Genomic DNA, 14,302 nt, shown 5'->3' on the forward strand with positions numbered 1-14,302 from the left:
TGGACGCTCACCACCCAACACTCCATCGCTGAAGAAAAAACATGGTGAAGTGTTTAGCCATCTAAGGACCGGAAGGTTTTACCCCCCTTAATGATCAGGCCATTTTTTTGCGATTCGGCACTGCGTTACTTTAACCAGTTCCGGACTGCTTACGTTATATTTACTGCAGCAGGCTGGTTCGTACAGGTAATATGGCATAGGTCGTCCCTGATTGTCAGCGGGGAAGCCGGTGCGTGTGTCAGGCGGCTTCGATTGCCGCCTGACACACGCGATTGCTCCCCGCAGAGAGAGAGGGACGGTCGGATGTTGTAAACACAGCTGACCGTTCTTCTCCCTGAAATGATCACAGAGCGCCTGTGATCCTTCTATATAGAAACACAGGTCTCTATGGTCATCTCAGAAACCACGCCCCCCCCCCCCCCCCCCCACAGTTAGAATCACTTCCCTAGGGTCACATTTAACCCCTTGATAACCTATACTGTTAACCCCTTCCCTGCCAGTGTCATTATTACAGTAACAGTGCATATTATTTAGCACTGATTACTGTAGTAATGTCACTGGTCCCCCCAAAGGTGTCAAAAATGTCAGTTAGGGGTCCGATCTGTCCGCCGCAATGTCGCAGTCCCGCTAAAAATCGCAGATCGCTGCCATTACTAGTAAAAAAAAAAAACAATAAAAATGACATAAATCTTTCCCGTAGTTAGCAGACGCGATAACTTTTGCACAAACCAATCAAAATACGCTTATTGCTATTTTTTTTACCAAAAATATGTAGCAGAAAACAAATTGGCATAAGATGTTAAAAAAATTTTATTTTTAATTTTTTTTTTTTTGGGGGGGGGGGGGAATGTTATATAGCAGAATGTAAAAAAAAACAGAGTTAGACTTACCGGTAACTCTGTTTCTAGGAGTCGTCCAGGACAGCACAGGAGATATAGGCTCCACCTCCGGAGACAGGAAACACAAAGGATCAGGTGAATAAAGGGGCGGACACCCACCATCTTCCCCAGTCTTTATCCGAGAACTCCCCGGACATGGCATCTGTAACAAGACAAAAAAACACTCGCCCATGGTTAAAACAGCATTATAGGGAGGGAATCCCTGCTGTCCTGGACGACTCCTAGAAACAGAGTTACCGGTAAGTCTAACTCTGGTTTTTCTCCAGTCGTCTGTCCAGGACAGCACAGGAGAGATCAACGAGAACTTACCAGATTAGGGTGGGACTACCGCCTGGAGGACCTTCCTTCCAAACGCTTGATCTTGCGCAGAGAGAAGGTCCAGTCTGTAGTGCTTGATGAATGTCGAGAAGCTAGACCAGGTGGCTGCTTTGCAAATTTGTTCTGGTGTCGCCCCAGCCCGCTCCGCCCAAGAAGCAGACAATGCCCTCGTGGAGTGGGCTAACAGAGAAAAAGGGCACTCCTTATCTAAACTTCTATAAGCTTCTACTATCGCCTGTTTAATCCACCTGGCTATAGTATTCTTTGAAGCCTGCTGCCCCTTATTTTTCCCTGAATGCACTACAAATAAAGCATTGGATTTTCTAAAGCCCTTAGATAACTCTAGATAGCTTAATACACAGGCCCTGACATCTAAAAGATGAAACTCTGCTTCCCTTGGATTGGAAGGGGAGGAGCAGAAGGATGGTAACACCATTTCTTGGGCCCTGTGGAACCTGGAAGCCACTTTAGGTAGGAATCCTGGATCTGTACGTACGACCAACCTGTCATCAAAAATTTGAAGAAAAGGTTCCCTAACTGAAAGCGCCTGAAGCTCACTAATGCGCCTGGCTGTAGAAATTGCTACCAGAAAGGCTGTCTTAAGGGTAATATACTTTAACGACAGATCTATGTCCTGCGAAAGTTTTATCCAACCCTGTAGTACAATTGACAAGTCCCATTTAGGAAGAACCTTAAATGGAACAGGTCTAATTCTGGATAGTCCCTTGAAGAACCTCACCACTAAAGGTTCTAAAGCCAGGGATCTTTCCAGAAACACTGACAATGCCGCTACTTGCACTTTTAACGTGCTAACGGCCAGTCCCTTGTCTGCACCTTCCTGCAGAAATTCAAGAATGGCTGGAATACCGATCTCCCTGTTATCGGTTTTTAGCCAAGAACAAAAAATTTTCCAATACTTAAAATAAATTGCCTAGAAAGAATTGTGTGGATCACCTTATCTGAAAGTCCTTTTGACTTCAAAAGACTTTCTTCAGACACCAGGCTGCCAACTTCATTCTTTGAATCTTTGGCAGTTGTATCGGTCCCTGAGATAGCAGGTCTTCCCTCTCTGGGAGCACGAGGGGGGGACCCACTGCTAGACGCTTCAGGGATGAAAACCAAGGCCTGTTTGGCCAAAACGGGGCTATCAGGATTAAGGTGGTATCCTCCTGGATGAACTTCCTTAAAACGAGAGGAATCAACTTGAACGGGGGAAAGGCATAACTCAGCTGAGACGTCCACTCCTGAGCTAAGGCATCCAGCCCTATGGCTCCTCCGCCTTTCTCTAGGGAAAAGTACCTTGGTACTTGGTTGTTCGTTCTGCTGGCGAACAGGTCTATGTCTGGAACGCCCCATCTCTGGGTCACCAACTGGAAGACTTCCCTGTTTAGGGACCACTCTGCTTCCGATACCTGATGGCGACTTAGAAAGTCTGCCATCTCGTTGTCCACACCCCTTAGGTGGACTGCGGAAATAGAGCTCAGGTTTACTTCTGCCCAGGAAAAAAGGTTCGCCGTCAGCTGCATCAGGGACGGGCACCGAGTCCCTCCCTGTTTGTTGACATAAGCGACCGCCACCACGTTGTCCGATAGGACTTGAACATGGTGTCCGTTCAGGTCCTTGGAGAACACTTTTAGGGCTTCCCAGATTGCCCGTAGTTCTCTCCAATTGGCCGATTCCCGAGATTCCCTTCTGGACCATGCTCCCTGTGCCATCCTCGTTCCCCAATGGGCTCCCCAGCCCCAGGTACTGGCGTCCGTAGTTATCCGGACTGATACTGGGAAGGACCACTGAAGGCCCCCCCAGAGGTTCTCTTCTTTTCTCCACCACCAGAGTGATTGCTTGGCTTTTGGAGATAAACGGATGGTCTTGTCCAGGGATTGTTGTCTCCCGTCCCAAACTCTCAGGATGTTGGCTTGGAGACACCGAAAATGGGCCCTTGCCCAAGGAACAGCTGGGATTGTTGCTGCGAGGAACCCTAGGCCTGACATAGCTGTCCTGATGGACAGTGTCATGTTGGATTGCAGGGCGGCTGCTGTCGCCTTTACCTTTTCCCCCTTTTCTAGAGTGAGAAAAACTTTCTGCTCTATTGAATTTATCCTGTACCCCAGATAGCACAACTCTTGTGTTGGGATCAGGTTGGATTTGTCCTTGTTGATTAACCAACCCAGGTCCTCCAAGAACCGGGTGGCTACCCGCAAGTCTTCCTGTAACTGGGAAAAGGAATGGGCAAAAAATAAAAGGTCGTCCAGATACGGAATGACCGAGATTCCCCTTAGTCTTAAGGGAGCCAGTGCTTCTGCCAGGACTTTGGTGAAAATCCTGGGAGAAGAACTCAGTCCGAATGGCAGGGCTCTGAACTGCAGATGGCGAAAAGCGCTCCCCCATCTTATCGCTATTCTTAAAAGTTTTTGAGACTTCTTGTGAATAGGGATATGAAGATAGGCATCCCTTAGATCTAGGGAGGCCATAAAGCAATATGGGGGGAGCATGGCTTTTACCGTAAAGATGGTTTCCATCCGGAACTTCTTGTAGGTCACCCATCTGTTCAGAGGTTTCAGGTTCAGGATTAGCCGAAAACTCCCTGACGGCTTTTTTACCACAAAGACGTGTGAATAGAAACCCATGTTTGTTTCTTCTTGGGGCACTGGGACAAGGACTCTCTGGTCCACAAGGTCGCCAATCTGCGACAACAGTGCCGACGCCTTTAAGGGATCTTTGGGAGGGGAGGTCAGAACTGTTCTCGCGGGTGGAACACCCTGGAACTGAATCTGATAACCTTCCTTGATAATCCTCAATATGAACCTGTTTTGGGTCACGCTTTCCCACTGTGGGAGGAATTGACCCAACCTTCCCCCCACCGGGACCCGGTCATTGGGGTTTAGAGGTTTTTTTAGGAGAGGAAAAGAGAATGCCCTTCTTTTGTTGTCCTCTCCCCCACTGTTTTTTAGTGGCTGGCATTTTGGAAGTTTGCCCTTGTGGTCTTTGGGGACGAAAAAAACGTCGCTCTGGAGCTTTCTTGGGCTTTGACGGAAAAGCTTTCTTCCTGTAAGCTGTTCGGTCCAGGACCTTCTCTAGGTCTGGGCCGAATAAGAGGTCCCCTTCAAAGGGGATACCACAAAGCTTCGTCTTGGACGCTAAGTCCCCTGACCATGACTTCAACCACAAGGCCCTACGTGAAGAGTTCACCAGGGCTGCAGTTCTGGCGGACAACTTGACCGATTCTGCCGAAGCATCTGCCATATACCCGGCCGCTTTTGACAGCATAGGAAGGGAATCCAGAATTTCTTTACGGGAAGTCCCTCCTTCCAGATGAGCTTTCAGTTGGTCCAGCCAAACCTCCAGATTTCTGGCCACCACTGTTGTGGCCATAGCTGGTTTTAGGTTAGCCATAACTGCCTCCCATGACCTTTTAAGGAGAACCTCTATTCTCTTATCCATAGGCTCTTTAAGGACACCCATATCCTCAAAGGCCAGGTCTGTAGATTTGGCGCATTGTGAGAAGGCCGCATCCAGCTTGGGAACCTTGTTCCAAATACAAGAGGGGTCCTCGTTAAAGGGAAACCTCCTTTTTAAGCTCTTTGGGAAAAACAGTTTCTTTTCAGGTTCCACCCACTCCTTTTTAATGGAGTCCGACAAAGTTTCATGTACCGGAAATACCCTAGACTGAGCTTCTTTCAGGGTTTGGTACATTTTGTCATGTAGGGACAGAGAGACCTGCTCTTCCTTAATTTCTAAGGTCTCATAAATCACTCCTAGTAAAGCATCCACTTCCTCCAGTGATAACTTATACCTAGGCGATTTAGTCCCTAACTCAAGGACCTCCCTGGAAGAAGCTGCCTCACTAAGCTCTTCAAGGGAATCTGAGTCCTCTGCCTCTGTTTCTACACCCTCCGCTGGGGCTGAAACCAGGGGGGCTTCTGCTGGCTGTTTGGGGGTCTCTATGCTAGACAGCATAGATTTAATCGCTTTCATCTCCTTTTGGACTCCTGCGATTAAATCCTTGCATGCCCCTGTTGACTCCTTATAGACCAATTTATCTATACAGGGTTTACAAAGGGGTTTACTCCAGCCCTCCTTAAACTTAGCAGCACAGGACGGGCATCTTTTCTTCCCTGAAGGTTTCTCTGTGTCTTTGGGCTGAGCCTGAAGACGAGAAGAGGGAAAAAACAAGGAGATGGTGAGACCCTAACAGAAAAAAACAGGGGGGATAAACTACAATAGCCATCCCCTCCCCCTGCCAGAGAAGCTAAGCCAGAGTTCCTAGGCTCATTAGCCCGGACTCAGCTTTGAGGGGGGGGGGGGAAGAGTAAAACCAACAGGGGAATCACAGCATTCTGAGGGCCCCTGTACTCACCCCCCCCCTCTCCCAGCCTAGTAGGTAGCCTACCCCTGTGACACCTACCTGGGCTGGGATGGCGCCACCACCGCTGGGTCCTGCAGTCTCCATGAGAGAGGCCTCTTCCTCCTGTAACATCCCGCCGCTGCGTTCTTGCACAGGGAAGCCTCGCCGACCTGTAGCGGTTTCAGCAGTTTAAATAAACCGCCATGGTTCCGGCGTCATCACCGCTGTGAGAGCCGGAACCGGAAGTGATGCGCCGGAAGCCCCGCCCTCCTCCTATGCGCTCCAAAGGCCGGAACTCATGGCCTGCGCATGCGTCCCCCTGCCTGAATGCGGAAGTCCTCGGTACGGCGACCGGACTCCCCCTTGTAGCAGGTACTGGACATAGCCCTCCCCGGGCTCCAGGAGGAGATGCGCCGGACACGGCCTCGTCGACCACCGGGGGCCCCCCATCGCTGACCTCCTTCCAGGACAGGTACAGCAGAGCTCCACACCTGCCTCCTCCTCCGGGGAGGAAACACAAAAGACTGGGGAAGATGGTGGGTGTCCGCCCCTTTATTCACCTGATCCTTTGTGTTTCCTGTCTCCGGAGGTGGAGCCTATATCTCCTGTGCTGTCCTGGACAGACGACTGGAGAAATATTGTTTTTTTTTTCCAAACTTGTCACTCTTTTTATGTTTATAGCGCAAAAAATAAAAATTGCACAGGTGATCAAATACCACCAAAAGAAAGCTCTATTTGTGGGGTAAAAAAATACGTAAATTTAGTTTGGGTACAGCATCGCACAACCGCGCAATTGTCCATTAAAATAATCCAGTGAATTTATTTCAGTAATTCAATTCAAACTGAAGCTCATATACAGTGCCTTGCGATAGTATTCGGCCCCCTTGTACTTTTGCCACATTTCAGGCTTTAAACAAAGATATAAAACTGTAATTTTTTGTGAAGAATCAACAACAAGTGGGACACAATCATGAAGTGGAACGAAATTTATTGGATATTTCAAACTTTGTTAACAAATAAAAAACTGAAAAATTGGGCGTGCAAAATTATTCAGCCCCTTTACTTTCAGTGCAGCAAACTCTCTCCAGAAGTTCAGTGAGGATCTCTGAATGATCCAATGTTGACCTAAATGACTAATGATGATAAATAGAATCCACCTGTGTGTAATCAAGTCTCTGTATAAATGCACCTGCACTGTGATAGTCTCAGAGGTCCGTTTAAAGTGCAGAGAGCATCATGAAGAACAAGGAACACACCAGGCAGGTCCGAGATACTGTTGTGGAGAAGTTTAAAGCCGGATTTGGATACAAAAAGATTTCCCAAGCTTTAAACATCCCAAGGAGCACTGTGCAAGCGATAATATTGAAATGGAAGGAGTATCAGACACTGCAAATCTACGAAGACCTGGCCGTCCCTCTAAACTTTCAGCTCATACAAGGAGAAGACTGATCAGAGATGCAGCCAAGAGGCCCATGATCACTCTGGATGAACTGCAGAGATCTACAGCTGAGGTGGGAGACTCTGTCCATAGGACAACAATCAGTCGTATACTGCACAAATCTGGCCTTTATGGAAGAGTGGCAAGAAGAAAGCCATTTCTTAAAGATATCCATAAAAAGTGTCATTTAAAGTTTGCCACAAGCCACCTGGGAGACACCAAACATGTGAAAGAAGGTGCTCTGGTCAGATGAAACCAAAATCAAACTTTTTGGCAACAATGCAAAACGTTATGTTTGGTGTAAAAGCAACACAGCTCATCACCCTGAACACACCATCCCCACTGTCAAACATGGTGGTGGCAGCATCATGGTTTGGGCCTGCTTTTCTTCAGCAGGGACAGGGAAGATGGTTAAAATTGATGGGAAGATGGATGGAGCCAAATACAGGAACATTCTGGAAGAAAACCTGATGGAGTCTGCAAAAGACCTGAGACTGGGACGGAGATTTGTCTTCCAACAAGACAATGATCCAAAACATAAAGCAAAATCTACAATGGAATGGTTCACAAATAAACATATCCAGGTGTTAGAATGGCCAAGTCAAAGTCCAGACCTGAATCCAATCGAGAATCGGTGGAAAGAACTGAAAACTGCTGTTCACAAAAGGTCTATGAGATGCCGCGCTTAGGATGGGGGGTATATAAGTAGAATTTAACACCGCACCTGGCTGCTGCCCACTTCAAAAATGCAACCCTAAAAAGGGAAGCACTTGAATGGATATGAAAGAGGAAGGAAGTGATTGGCGCTGCTTGGTGGGGTGTTTAGGGAATATAATTTGTGGTTACTATACTTCTAATAGGATTTTATATGGAAATCTGTTTTGGAATCTGTGTGTGATCTACTAAAATCTGATATCAAATGACACACTTGTATAAAGTCAGAACAGGTCTATGTGCAAATTTCTAAACATAATATAAAACCCTATATAAATTACATCAGCAAATACATCTCATAAGTGCAAATTGTGCAAAAAAGTGCAAAAGTGAATACAAAAAGTGAAGTGCTAAAAAATGATTAAATATTGTCCAAAGATAAATTGGTAACCATAAAATGACAATTAGTAAGTATGCTCTTAAAAATATCAATAAATATAGGTGGAGAAATTAATAATACATGTATGACCATAAAATGACAATTGGTAAGTATACTCTTAAAATACGATTAAATATAAGTGAAAAAATTAATAATATATATATGACTGCCAATAAATAAGTGCAAGAGTGAACGAATTCCTTGATATAATATTTGTGCAAAAAATGGCAGTAAAAAAAGTGAACAATAAAAATATATAGAAAAAGTGTCCATTTAAATTATCAAACAAATGAATCCAAGCACATGTGCAGTCTCGGTGACTGAAAATCCAGAAAGAGTCCTAAATAAGTGAAATCCGTATATAGTGGTTGAAGTTCTCTTTTCTCTATGCCCAAAGTGTGGTGGGTGGGCAGAAGGGAAAAGTGTTCCCCTAAGCCTGGGGTCCTGCGCTTACCAGATTCCCTTACCCCTACAGGGGTAAACAGCGGGTCGATTTTTAGGGGATCGCTCCCACACACTGGCAATCAGGATCTCCCCCAACCTCGATTTCACTCCTTAGTAGTTGTACAGATGTCAGCTCAATAGGTATATTAGAAATCCAGTACAGTGCCCGGGTATGTAGAAGAAAAGGGAAGGAGCCTCCAATAGTGTAAAATAGTTTTTTTAAAACAGCTTTATTATAATAAGAGACATGTACTCACAATATGTAAAATTTAAATGTATACCCGTCTGGCATAGGAGCCGCAACCTCCTCTCTTGCGGTGCACGCTTAGAGATAGCGTGTGTTCCAACCACCGGATGTGCGTTCCAAGCCTCGGGTTCGGTAGACGGAAATGACGTGGTCACGCTCTCGACCGGTTTCGTCTCACTGACGTCATCTGGAGAAGCAAGCAATGCTTTCTATATATTTTTATTGTTCACTTTTTTTACTGCCATTTTTTGCACAAATATTATATCAAGGAATTCGTTCACTCTTGCACTTTTGCACTTATTTATTGGCAGTCATATATATATTATTAATTTTTTCACTTATATTTATTGGTATTTTAAGAGTATACTTACCAATTGTCATTTTATGGTCATACATGTATTATTAATTTCTCCACCTATATTTATTGATATTTTTAAGAGCATACTTACTAATTGTCATTTTATGGTTACCAATTTATCTTTGGACAATATTTAATCATTTTTTTAGCACTTCACTTTTTGTATTCACTTTTGCACTTTTTTGCACAATTTGCACTTATGAGATGTATTTGCTGATGTAATTTATATAGGGTTTTATATTATGTTTAGAAATTTGCACATAGACCTGTTCTGACTTTATACAGGTGTGTGTCATTTGATATCAGATTCTAGTAGATCACACACAGATTCCAAAACAGATTTCCATATAAAATCCTATTAGAAGTATAGTAACCACAAATTATATTCCCTAAACACCCCACCAAGCAGCGCCAATCACTTCCTTCCTCATTCATATGCTGTTCACAAACACTCTCCATCCAACCTCACTGAGCTCGAGCTGTTTTGCAAGGAGGAATGGGCAAAAATTCTCTCGATGTGCAAAACTGATAGAGACACGGCCCCCCAAATCATCACTGACTGTGGAAACTTCACACTGGACCTCATGCAAGTTGGATTCTGTGCCTCTCCACTCCTCCTCCAGACTCTGGGACCTTAATTTCCAACTGAAATGCAACATTTTCCACAGTCCGTAAAAGAAAGAAATGCTTGAAATCTATCACTCTGTGTGTAACGCATCTACATCAAATATAGGAGTTTCACTTTTTGAATTGAATTACTGAAATAAATTATCTTTTTGATGAGATTCTAATTTTATGAGATGCACCAGTAAAAAGGGTATTACCCACATAGTTGCCAGAATGTAATACAAGGTGATACACACACACACACCATGTGTTAAATGACTTGGAGATGAACTAGACCCAACACTTCCCCCGCGACCCCTCTATAGGCTGCACTGCAGATTAGCACTACAGCCTGGTCCAGGACACACCCCCATCCTGTGATTGGACAAAAAAATCAAATTTCTTCAAAAATGTAGGCCAATTTGTATTCTGCTACATATTTTTGGTAAAAAAAAAAATACCAATAAGCGTATATTGATTGGTTTGTGAAAAAGTTATTGCGTCTTCAAACGATGGGATATATTTATTTATTTAGTTTAGCGGAATAGCTGCGATGTTGTGGCAGACAATCTGACACTTTTAACACCTTGTGGTAACCAGTGACACCAATACAGTGATCAGTGCTAAAAAAATGCACTGTCACTGTCCTGACACTGGCAGGGATGGGGTTAACATCAGGGGCGATCAAATGGTTAAATGTGTGCCTAGCCAGTGTTTATGTGTACTGTGGGAAGTGCTTTTATTAGGGGATAGACATGTGGGGTTCGTTTAGTTTCCAATAAATATTCAGAGGAATTTTTTGTTATTCTGAATACCCAACTTACAGTATAAACAAAGTTTACCAAATGCTACGAATAACGATACGAAATTCATCCGAATTTCAGAAATTGGGATGGAAATTCAAATTGAATTTTACATCCAATTCCAGTTGAATTCGAACTGTAAACATATTTCTGAAATCAAAAACTGTGTGTGTTATTAGAGTACCATTTTCAAAATAATTGCCTTTTTGTTAAGCCAAAGATAATTTAAAGAGGTCATTGTAAATCATTTGGTGAAGATTTTTCTTCAGTTTGTTCACTTTGCCACATTTGAATCGAAAAAAGAAAAAAAATCTGAAGTTTTCGATTCGACCAATTCAAAATTTATGGAGTCGAACATTTCGAATGGAAAAAAAAAAAATTGATAAATTCAAAGAAAATTAAAAAAAGACATAAAATGAATCCCGAATACGAATTAAACTAATGAACCAAATTTAATAAAACTAAATATATAGATTAACGGATCTAAACGAAACGAAGCGAGACAAATTTTCTCGTCATGCACATGTCTACTAGGGGAAGGCATGGATTCTTGTCACTGCTTTGCAGAAACAGAGAATCCATGCCTTCCCCCCGTCAGAACGGTGATCTGCCTCACTGCCTGATGATCAGCGGGTGCCGGCGGACATCTGCGGTAACCACAGATAAGATCCCGCTGTGTATAATCACAGTGGAAGTGGGCCGATGGTGACGTGCATGCGCTCCCCGGATCCAGAAGATCCGGATCACGGTGATCCGGTGCAGCAGTGCCACCTTGCCGTCGTATATGTAAGTTATACAGTCGTCAAGTCGTTAAAGGGGCAGGAGGGTTCTGAGCTATCGGTACAATGATTGTATTTTTTTTTTTCTTTCTGTAGACTAATGTGGTTGTGAACAGTGTGGGGAAGGAGCTCGATCTTCGTTCTGGAGCCGTTTCCAGGGCTCTGTACGGGAAGGCCGGAAACAACCTCCAGAATCTCCTGAATACAGAGAGACAGGGGAAGGAGGTGAAGGAAGGCTCTGTATTTGTTACCGATGGCTGTAACCTGGCCTGTGACACCGTCATTCATGTTGTGGTTCCACAATGGGATGGTGCCAATGGTTCGTCTGAGAAGGTAAGAATACAAACATGTCTGTGAAGGTTCTGCTTTATTTAGGTTATGGTTTATCTGGTAGCAGTTACTTGTTTTGTATTGTTGAAGACATTTTGCAACTTATCCAAGCCACTGTTTTTAACTCTCACACCTCCCATCCTCTTCTTGGACAATCAACATCTACAGATTCAATGGTGGTTGGATGAAGGTGACTTTGCTACCTGTGTCGAATAAATGTTAGGGTATCTTCTCAACACAGGTGATACAAGTGTAGCACCCTCTGGTGTGCTAGTAGGTTAGTGCAGGTACATTTATTGTATGACTCATGGTAAGTGTGAGCCTGGAACCTAGGTCAGGCTTTACTGCAGGTCAGGCTCCCCTATCGCTTCAGGGTCCTCTGACCAGGTACCCCCTTTTCAGCTAGCTGATACTTGGATCCTAGAACCTTTTCCGGAGTGGTCCCCACTGACACTGGGCAGACCCCCAGGGGCAATCCTCCGTCCTCACGACCTGTGTAGGCTTTCCTGGGACTGGACCCCTCTCGCTCTCTGCAGGCTCTCGGCACACCGGATCCCCCTCAGCTCAACTCAACACTCTCTGGATTCTCAGGCAGCACCAGAGATATCCGCTTCCTCTGACAGGAGGAGAGACAGCTATACTCTCCCTCCTGGGACTCTGCTTCCGGCCAAAGACACTGCGTCATGTGCTCCCCTCAAACTTATACTGTTAGCTCAATCTTGTCAGGAGGCAATTACAAGATGATTTATGGCCCTTCAGTCCTAACTCCCCCTGTGTAGTGAATTCTCCGTCTGCTGGCCAGGAGATGCAACGACACATAGCAACTTAAGCTTAGCGTAGACACATCTGATTTATTTCAAGTTGGCTCACACATTTAAAGGAAATTTGAGCGGCAAAACCCAGTTTAAACCAGTTACAATTCATGGGTCAACTTAACAATAGAACATATTTCCACAAAAACAATACGTGAAAAGGCCCTTGTGTTCCCCATACATCTCTGTCAATGTGGGGTGTCTTGTGTCTGAAATTGTGTTTTGTGGGAAAGCCGCTCCGTCTGTGTTCAGCTGTCTGATTTGTTAATGTAAGCAATTGTCAATTGTGTTCAGGTGTTGTCTGTCGTCTATATGCAAGAATACAACTGCCAAGTGTCAAAGGATGTATGAATGAGGTGTGTTCAATATGTAATTGCAAGTGGCCACATTCCGTTGTAGAGTGGGCACGAGCTAGAATGTATTATGAAATATAATATTTCAGTAAGGCGCATTGATACACTCTTTCATATACCTATTCCCAGAATCCTATGCGGCAGAATCTGCCTTCTGGGGTAATTACAAGCCTGAATGTGTCCCTGATTGGGTTTCCTCTACTGCCCTATGAGAAGCCTCTCACAGAGCCAGTGGGGAGATTCCCCCCTCAGCAGACACACCTGGAAGCCATGACACCCTGACCAAAAATAAATCATGGCCCTGCTGTTAGACAGACAAGGCTCACTATACATTTACCTAGCACCTATCTGTAGGGTGCTACACCAGTAATTGTGCACCATATAAATGTATATAGCCATAGGTATTGTAGTGGTAGGGAGGGAATTAGGAGGCCTCCTTCTGGGATTAGACAGGGGATGGGACTCTGTGGGATTGAGGACGTAATACTCTTCCTAGGATTCTTAGATTTATTTTCTCCACTAAAAGTTCATTCAATATTTGTATATACTATTGTATTTTTGTTTACAAATATGTCTTAAATTATATGTAATCGCTCAGCCATGTTATCAGGGTTCTACCCCATCTTTTGATGAGGAACTTGGTACGTGGTTTAGCAAAATATAAAAAAGATTATGTAAAGTGATTTGTATAACTGTTTACCACATGTTTTAAGGAATAATACACTTACGTATAAAGATGGTTTGTTCCCATGAAGGGAATCACATATATATTTTTTTTCTGTATTGTTTTTATAAAAAATATGAATGTTTTTCTCTATTGTCAAAAAAAAATCTACTTTTTAAGGAATTTTTTCGATTTAAATCGGATATTGGCAAAATTAGTACTCTTGAATTGCCCCACACAGTCCCAATAATAGAGGAATTAAGATGTAAAGTTAATGGGGATGAAGGCAAGTACACCCATCGTTATGTGTTTTTTTTTTTTAAGTTTAAACTATGTTTTACCTTTTTGACCCTCTAACACACACTAGAGGGTACTACACAAGTATTTCCTTTGCAATAGATTTTTATTCAAAGGTTTAACATGGTTCTTATGAAACAAACAGTATCAGACAGATATAAAAAGATAAATGCACCCCCAAAGATAATCAAGGGTTAGATCAGCCTTTCTCAACCTTTTCAACACAGAGGAACCCTTGAATTAATTTTCAGTTCTCAGGGAGCATCGATAGTTTCAAAAAACTATTCCATGGGCACCTTAAAGACCACAACGTACAGGGGTATACAATGTACAACATACAGGGGTATACAGGGGTATACAATGTACAACATACAGGGGTATACAATGTATAACATACAGGGGTATACAATGTACAACATACAGGGGTATACAATGTACAACATACAGGGGTATACAATGTAAAACATACAGGGATATACAATGTACAACATACAGGGGTATACAGGGGTATACAAT

General features: G+C 43.8%; 1 protein-coding gene across 1 annotated transcript in view; it reads left to right on the plus strand.

Annotated features, from left to right (window-relative positions):
- The window catches only part of LOC309557593 (protein mono-ADP-ribosyltransferase PARP14-like), a 254,593-nt gene that overhangs the window by 190,838 nt on the left and 49,453 nt on the right, over positions 1-14,302 (plus strand). The gene's annotated exons all lie outside the window — the stretch shown is intronic.

This window comes from Pelophylax lessonae (assembly GCF_965119305.1).
Source record: "Pelophylax lessonae genome assembly, chromosome: 6".
NCBI classification, from domain to species: Eukaryota; Metazoa; Chordata; class Amphibia; order Anura; family Ranidae; genus Pelophylax; species Pelophylax lessonae.